Here is a 9,264-nt window from a genome sequence, read left to right as displayed (position 1 = left end):
AATATGTATTAGTTGTTATTAGAAGCCGAAACACTTGTATTATATCTAGATGATTTATGAGATTGATTAGTTAATGTGTAATATATAATTTTGGTAAAAAAAAAAAAAAAAAAAAACTCCGAATTTAGTTAATGATTATTGAATACATAAGCTATGGTTTTATATGATTGTTAAGGGTTTATATTAGATAGTTTAACTAGTGACGTATGGAGGTTAAGCAAATAGCTATTTTTCAATTATTTGCTTATTTATTCATTTACTTAATGTTATACAGTAAGTTAAAGTTTGACATTTACAATTAAATATTGATGTGATTATTTTGGATGGAGGAAGGAAAATAAATTTGTTTAATTGCCCGATGGATGGGCTATGTGTGTTGATTGAATGATACTTAGTGTTGTAGGGATAACAGGTTGATAGTCCCATTTTTAGGGGAGGTGCTGCCAAAATTTCAGTAGAACTTAGACTGAGTTTAATTGATAACATAACAAATAAGTTTATTTAGATAATTTTTACAATTCGATACATAATAAATAAAGTGCTTTAACTACCATATCATTATCATTGTCTATTATTATTATCATTATTATTACTATTATTATTATTTTATCGTTGTTATCATTGTTAAGATTATTTATTTAATTATTTAATTGCATTTGAGAATGGATGTTTAATTGTGCATTGCATTACAATGTTCAGCTGATCCATATGTCTGCATCTAATTGAAATGCTTGATTAATTGTGTTGTGTTATTGCTGTGCTTTGTTTGTGTGGAATTGGGATGAAGTGGGTCACCATGGGTTTGTGAGACTGTTTCTGTTATACGGATCCTGATTCTGAATTCTGTTATATTCTGGTTCTGTTTTATGGATCCTGATTCTGTTTCTGTTAGCCGAGTAAAAGGGAGATCGGCGCCCCCGTGTGCACCTACTGTTACCGTTATTGTTAACCACAGGTTGGCTTCTTTATTTGGGCGCACCGGATAATCTAGGTTTGATCGCAGCCCGCAGGGTGGCCTCCTGTTGTGAGCGCCTGATGATCTAGATTTGATGGAGACGATCGGGTTGCCTCCTGTTGGTGTGGAAAAGAAAAGAGAGAATGGAAAAACAATGAGAGGGCTGGTCAAGTGAGGATTAGACCAGTCGGCCAGTATGGGGGATCGACTCCCTGGTGCACATGTGAGAGGATGAGCCATGTGGGAGGACGGCTCATCGGGGGTTCGGTGACTCCACTGACTAATTTCCACGTGATGTGATTATATGAAGATGTTAATAATTGTGAGTGCTGGTGATGTGCCATTTGTGTGACTGGCTGTGTGAGCATATAACTAGTCGGATGACTAGATTGTTATATTTATACATTTGTGTGAATGCGTGTGTTGTGCAATAATTATTACTCCTTAGAAAACTCACATCTCTTTTGTTTAAATCTTTCAGGAAATAGTATTTTCTAAATTCCAGCCATAGCTCTGCTCTTTCGCTGTTTAAAATAAATTCTCTAATTTTAGTTTTGATCTATTAAATAGATAAATGTCCGAAGGCTTACCTGTATACATCTGTTAGTGAACTCCGCAGTTGTAGAATTTGTGTACAGTTAGTCGTGTACTAATATAGACGATATAATTATGTGAGCCATATTAAAGATGTGATGTATTATTTATTGGGCCCGAACTGTGAAATTTTGTAGAAGAAAAATTTGGCCGAGATGTAATAAAATTTTGAGGTTTATTTTTCGTAATATGGGCTGAATATTTGAAATTTATATTGAGATAGTAAGTTGTAGTGTTTCAGGCTTACTACGGGCCTCGGGGGCCTTAAGCTTACCTAGGCCCTAGTGCCAGTCCGGCCCATGGAAACGGGTCGTGACAAAGTTGGTATCAGAGCTTAGGTTTGGGTTCGCTTAGGTTAGGGTTCTAGGACACAACTGCGGAGTATAGGAATTTCTTTATGTTGGGATCGGCCGTAACCAACGTAAGGAAGGAAATTTGTGATTTTCCCTCCCCTAGGGATGGTGGACGCACTAGACCCTATGCGGTGGGAAAACCCACACCTATTGTGTAGATCAACAGACTATAGAAGAAGTAATTCAAGGTTTGAAGTGAAAGCAGTAGACAATAAGATAAATCCATCGCAGTACCTATAGGGGCTAGAATGGTATCAACCCTTAAGCTAGGGAATAGAGTAATACCTGATGGTAGTGGATTGGCCTGATCACCCAGTACACTACTTTTCATGTGAACTCTATTCCTGTCAGTGAGTAGAATAGTGTAGAGAATAGATAGGATTTTCATTGGTATGGTAGATTCATGAACATAAATAATAACTTTGAGGTAATTAGAAATTTGTGTCTAGTTTTCAACACAGCTACTGAATTTCTTTAGAGTTTATTCAAAAATATAAACCTTTTATTTTTGTTTTCATTTTATTTACCTGACATTTTAAATTTAAAACCCCATTTTAATTTTGAATTCAAATTGTGTTCTGATAAATAATTTGAAATTGATTATGTATATAGAAAATTATTTTTGAAAGCTGTCTATTTATATCACGGGCCCATTGGATTAGATCATAAAATGAAATGATTACAAGGATGGTAAAATTTTCAAAAAAAAAAAAAAGATTGGAAAAAGAAGAATAAGACTGGTGGAGATAATAATAATAAGTAAGTAGATAGTTAGTAGTCAAGTTGAAAACATGGACGCTGGAAATATCGGGTAGCCGATTTTGAGTATAGAAGTTAAGTGGCGATTAGATTTGAAGTATGTGATTGTTTAATGTATAAGTGAGAAAGATAACAATAGAAATGAACTTGGATAGTTTAAGAGTAAGACATAATAGGTAACAAATTGTAATATATATAGGAGTAAGTGGTAGATAAAATTTGAGGAACTTATAAATACCTTACTAGACTGAATAAGGGAAAGATTGATTGACTAAAGAGGGATAAAATAGGTAAGTTGAATATGAAATTGATGTAAGGTAGTGATAAGTAGATGCGAATCCTGAGTTAATAATTCCACATAGAGAATTGAATTTTTGTTTAATTAAGGTTCTAAATAAAATGTTAGAACCGCGGGTTGTAAATTCTAATCTAGGCCGTGAAAGGGAAGTGAGAGGTTAATAGTAAATACAAACTGGACAATGAAGAGTTATTGAGATCAACTTAATGTAAGATTCGAATGGTAAGGTAGTATTAGGTTGGGAATTAACGAAATTTAATTGAAAAATCTGTGTTGATAGATATTAGATAAAGGTGAATATTTAAGATAAGTAATAAATACTAAGTTGAATTATTGGTGATTAGATAGATCGCGATTAATGATGTTTAGTGGACAAAATAATTAATAAGAATACTCTTTTATCCTTAACAAATTAATAGGCAACATTAGTAGAATGGAAGGTTATCAAATGAGATGTAGGTTGTGAATGGAAGTGCAAATTACTAAAAGATATTATTATGAAAGTTAAATTTTCGTGATGAGTATTAAGGCGACATAAGGAATAAGCGTTGGAAAGAGAAATTGATGGTTAAGTGGAAGGAGTGAAAAATTTTTATAGGATTGAGATAGTTAAGGGATGCAGTGATTTAGGAGCTGTATATCAGATGAACTAATTGTAGTAAAGATATTATAGGGACAATCGAATTTGCATAGATGAGAAACAAAAATAGTTATTTCGAAGCGGCCTGTGATATAATAGATAGCGGAAATTACAGACGATTTTGCCTAAAGTTTTGAAGTAAAGCAACCAGTTTTCAAAAAGTTTTGATTAATAAGGGTTTTATTAAATAAAACATGTGAATTGAACAAGTTAATTCTTATGATTGTAAGTAAATCATAATTACAATTGTTTGCCTTTGTAAATTATGTTTGGCCTTCACAGACGAATGTCTAATAAAATTTAAATGTTCAAATGAAGTTACATGATTTAAAAAAAAAAAAAAAATCTATGGTATATGATATGTACTTTCCTATAAAACCTGGTTTTATTGTCAAATTTTATTCAAAGAAAGATTTTCTAAAGATTTCAGTAGCTGTCTAAAGATAGTGATTGGAGATTTAGGTAATAAACTCAAATTCTTATGAGTGTTAGCTAGGTGGCACTAAATAAGATGGTTGGTAAGACAATTACAATTAGAATACTTGACCCTTTTCTTTCCTAGGTTCATATTATCTACTCTCGAGCTGTGTCCTTGGTGTTGGAAGTAATTTCTTATGGCATTGAAATTCTCTGTGTGTTCATTCTTACTCTCTCCTACTAGATTTCAATTCGAGGACGAATTGTCTTAAGGGGGTGATTGAAACACCCTTAATTTTTATTTTCGAAACTTTTGAATTATTGTTAAATTAAAAATCTGCAAATCGAGCCAAAAATTGAATCAGACCAAACCGGTTCGAATCGAACCGGAATGGTCTAGAAGCCCAAGATTTTTTTTTTCTTTTCTTTTTCTTTTTCTTTCCCTTCTTCTTCCTTGTGCCAGCAACAGCGCGCGACTTCCTTCCCCTCCACTCCCTGTTTCCGGCCACGCTCTGACGCAAGGGAGGCGGCGATCGACTTCTCCAAAGTCGCCAGTCCCTTCTCCGGCCTTCTCTCACGCCAAACGGACCTGCGGTGGAGTGAGTTGAGTCGTTTCCCTCGACAGCCTCTTCTCCTTCAACTTCCGGCGATTCTCGCCGTCTCCGGCGATTCCAGGCCGCGAATCAGGTGCAATCGACCTCCTCTCCTTCCCTGCTTTCTTTTTATGGCCTCAATTTGGGGTAATGTCGCCTAGATCGGATAAACCCGAGGAGGGGCGGCTGGCCAAGGATATAGGGGCAATTTCCGATCAAACGAGGCACACTCAGCTTAAATTGGTTTTACATTTGAGGTCCTTGCACGATTTAGAGCATTTTGGTGTGTGAATCGCAAATTTCTGGGCAAGATCGACTTCCCGGCCACCGTGCACGGCTGCCGGCGGCGGCATTCCGGTGACCTGCCGGCGACATTCCGGCGAGACCCTGAGAGGCAGAATTCTCTTCTCTTCGTGCTGATCGTGGAATCTTCGCCCAAATTTCAATTGGTACGCTCTAAGGCTTCGTTCTTAATTCTCGGTATAAATTCCAAATTTATAATATTATGCTGTGAATTAGTTGAAGAATTTTTTTTAGGAGAATGTGAACCTAGGATATAATTATTAGAGTTGTGATAATATTAGATTATGAGTGTGTAATTAAAATCACTATTTGCTTAGTTAAATACAATTAATTTTGAAACTTTAGAATTTAAGTCCTTTAAGATAATAGTTGGTAATCAAATGTGAAACATAAATTGGAAATAGTTAATTAGATATTTAGATAGCCATTAGCCTAAAACTAGTTGATTATGCATAAGAAAAGTAAAATGAGTGCTTAGTAGTTAAGAGCGGTTAGGTGTATAATTCTACTAAGCTTATGATTTAATAAATATTCTTATATGGTTTGTGAATATGTATTAGTTGTTATTAGAAGCCGAAACACTTGTATTATATCTAGATGATTTATGAGATTAATTAGTTAATGTGTAATATATAATTTTGGTAAAAAAAAAAAAAAAACTCCGAATTTAGTTGATGATTATTGAATACATAAGCTATGGTTTTATATGATTGTTAAGCGTCTATATTAGATAGTTTAACTAGTGACGTATGGAGGTTAAGCAAATAGCTATTTTTCAATTATTTGCTTATTTATTCATTTACTTAATGTTATACAGTAAGTTAAAGTTCGACATTTACAATTAAATATTGATGTGATTATTTTGGATGGAGGAAGGGAAATAAATTTGTTTAATTGCCCGATGGATGGGCTGTGTGTGTTGATTGAATGATACTTAGTGTTGTTGGGATAACAGGTTGATAGTCCCATTTTTAGGGGAGGTGCTGCCAAAATTTCGGTAGAACTTAGACTGAGTTTAATTGATAACATAACAAATAAGTTTATTTAGATAATTTTTACAATTCGATACATAATAAATAAAGTGCTTTAACTACCATATCATTATCATTGTCTATTATTATTATCATTATTATTACTATTATTATTATTTTATCGTTGTTGTCATTGTTAAGATTATTTATTTAATTATTTAATTGCATTTGAGAATGGATGTTTAATTGTGCATTGCATTACAATGTTCAGCTGATCCATATGTCTGCATCTAATTGAAATGCTTGATTAATTGTGTTGTGTTATTGCTGTGCTTTGTTTGTGTGGAATTGGGATTAAGTGGGTCACCATGGGTTTGTGAGACTGTTTCTATTATACGGATCCTGATTCTGAATTCTATTATATTCTGGTTCTGTTTTATGGATCCTGATTCTGTTTTTGTTAGCCGGGCAAAAGGGAGATCGGCGCCCCCGTGTGCACCTACTGTTACCGTTACTGTTGACCACAGGTTGGCTTCTTTATTTGGGCGCACCGGATAATCTAGGTTTGATCGCAGCCCGCAGGGTGGCCTCCTGTTGTGAGCGCCTGATGATCTAGATTTGATGGAGACGACCGGGTTGCCTCCTGTTGGTGTGGAAAAGAAAAGAGAGAATGGAAAAACAATGAGAGGGCTGGTCAAGTGAGGATTAGACCGGTCGGCCAGTATGGGAGATCGGCTCCCTGGTGCACATGTGAGAGGATGAGCCATGTGGGAGGACGGCTCATCGGGGGTTCGGTGACTCCACTGACTAATTTCCACGTGATGTGATTATATGAAGATGTTAATAATTGTGAGTGCTGGTGATGTGCCATTTGTGTGACTGGCTGTGTGAGCATATAACTAGTCAGATGACTAGATTGTTATATTTATACATTTGTGTGAATGCGTGTGTTGTGCAATAATTATTACTCCTTAGAAAACTCACATCTCTTTTGTTTAAATCTTTCAGGAAATAGCATTTTCTAAATTCCAGCCATAGCTCTGCTCTTTCGCTGTTTAAAAGAAATTCTCTAATTTTAGTTTTGATCTATTAAATAGATAAATGTCCGAAGGCTTACCTGTATACATCTGTTAGTGAACTCCGCAGTTGTAGAATTTGTGTACAGTTAGTCGTGTACTAACATAGACGATATAATTATGTGAGCCATATTAAAGATGTGATGTATTGTTTATTGGGCCCGAACTGTGAAATTTTGTAGAAGAAAAATTTGGCCGAGATGTAATAAAATTTTGAGGTTTATTTTTCGGTAATATGGGCTGAATATTTGAAATTTATATTGAGATAGTAAGTTGTAGTGTTTCAGGCTTACTACGGGCCTCGGGGGCCTTAAGCTTACCTGGGCCCTAGTGCCAGTTCGGCCCATGGAAACGGGTCGTGACAATTTCTCTCTTGGATGAATTTGACTTGGTTGGATGTTATTAATTTGCTCCAAGCAAGGTTGCCTTATATAGAGGTGCATCTCCATGTGAACAAATTTCAAGTCTTCCTTCCATTGTTGAAGATGTGTCATCCTAGTCCAAGTTAGCTCACCAACATTGCCAACCAACATTGAATTTTCTTAGCCACCAAAAGACTAGTAGTGTGAACCAACATTGAAGCCACCAAAAGACTAGTATAAGCCATGAAAAACATGTTTCTTAGCCACCAAAAGACTAGAAGTGTGAATCTTAGAATTTTAAGGCAATTCTGACAGATTAAGTAGGTAATGAAATTAAAAATTAAAAATTAAAAATATTTGCGTTTTTATTTTGATTAAGCAGTGATTAATAACTCCAGTTAAAGTCAGATAATCATAACTTTCAGTTAAATTCAGCTAGTTAATTAAATTTTCATTTTCTTTAACTTCGGTTCGATAAATGATCAAAATTAATTGGTCAAGACGGTTCGGTTAAGTTTGGTTAAAAAATTAATTTAGTTACATTCAGTTTAGTCACAAAATTTCTGTTAATTAATTTCATTTGAAACTTTTATTCCATTCACCGAATTGACCGAATGCTCAACTCTACATAAAACAAACCAAACATATAATGTACAAGTGAGCAATAGTAGAAGACGCAACAATTTCACTATGGTTTGTAATGAAATACTCTTTTTTTTTTTCTTTTTCTAGGTAGGCTTTTCCTTGATTAGGAATAGAAAGGAAAAAAAAATTATTTTTTTCTATTTTTTTGGAATAAGATGTAAATGAGTTCCAAAAGATATTTATGGAATTCAATTTAAATTTCAGCTAAGCAAATCTAACACATTTTGTCCATCAAATTGAAAACAATCAATACCATATCAAAGTAAGCAGAGTTAGAACTTAATTGACCATAATTGGAAAGTCAAAAACATAAAGACAGAATCCATCCATCAATACTATAACTGAAAATTAGTTATATATATTAACATTAACACAAATTATAAACACAATACAGAAACCATTAGTCCCAATACCCAACATTACATAATTAAACGCAAGACGAAAACCTTCATCCTAAGGATACTCTAACATGCTTGGGATAGCACAAAACAACAGCATAACACCATAAAGTTGTAATTACTATTTTTAACAGATTCTCTAATATGCTTGCTTCTCCATCACTTTCACTTCCTTCCTACCTCATAAAGATTTCGTTCACTAATATCATATGTGCATGCTGAAAGCACATAAGTCCAACTGGAACCATAACTTTGGTTATGACAATCTTCAGATTTTCTAATTTCTCCCTGTTCTTATTCGATAACTTAATAGAATTAGGGTTTGTGTTGAAGTTATTATTTTGACTAAAATTGAATTTGGCCAACTCTGATGTTATTAGGGGTGGCCATTTTTTTATTTTTGGAACCGGTGGCCTATGGTCCGATTCTAGTTCCACCAGTTTCGGAACTGTGAACCAATGGTTCTAAGAACCGATCGAAAATGTCTGGAATGTCTGAAACCGATGGTTTTTCCACCCGATTAGAACTGACGGTTGGAACCGATGGTTTCAAGCAGATTTTGAATTTTATATCTAACGACTAGAACTCGCGGTTCCAACAGCTTTTTTTTTTTTTCAAATAGTTTTGTGAAATTCCCAAATTGCTCCTATTAACAACTATAAACGGTTACATAGCGGCTATATTTAAGGGTATTTGTGGAAAAATAAAATTTTTTGATTTATTATAAATACCCCTTTCCATTTACAATCTCCTCACACAAAATTATCTCTATTCTCTTTACTCTACAATCTCTCAAATTTTCATTTATAAATTTATCTCCAAAATATTGCAAATTAATTTCTTCAAAGTCCAATCTCTAATTATTTGTCCAAATTATTGTCAATTAATTTCTTCAAATTC

At 34.2% G+C, this 9,264-nt stretch overlaps 1 long non-coding RNA gene across 1 annotated transcript; it reads left to right on the top strand.

Moving 5' to 3' along the window:
- The first annotated feature begins 4,479 nt into the window (after positions 1–4,479).
- Positions 4,480–7,193, top strand: LOC149495576 (uncharacterized). The gene is made up of 2 exons (XR_016321362.1): positions 4,480–5,058; positions 6,892–7,193. It is a non-coding gene; the product is annotated as an uncharacterized LOC149495576 (long non-coding RNA).
- Positions 7,194–9,264: the final 2,071 nt, after the last annotated feature.

Source organism: Jatropha curcas, chromosome 6, assembly GCF_041381405.1.
Source record: "Jatropha curcas cultivar XTBG-Jc1 chromosome 6, XTBG_Jcur_1.0, whole genome shotgun sequence".
NCBI classification, from domain to species: Eukaryota; Viridiplantae; Streptophyta; class Magnoliopsida; order Malpighiales; family Euphorbiaceae; genus Jatropha; species Jatropha curcas.
Note: the sequence above shows the minus strand (reverse complement) of the source record. Positions and strands in the feature narration are given on the sequence as shown.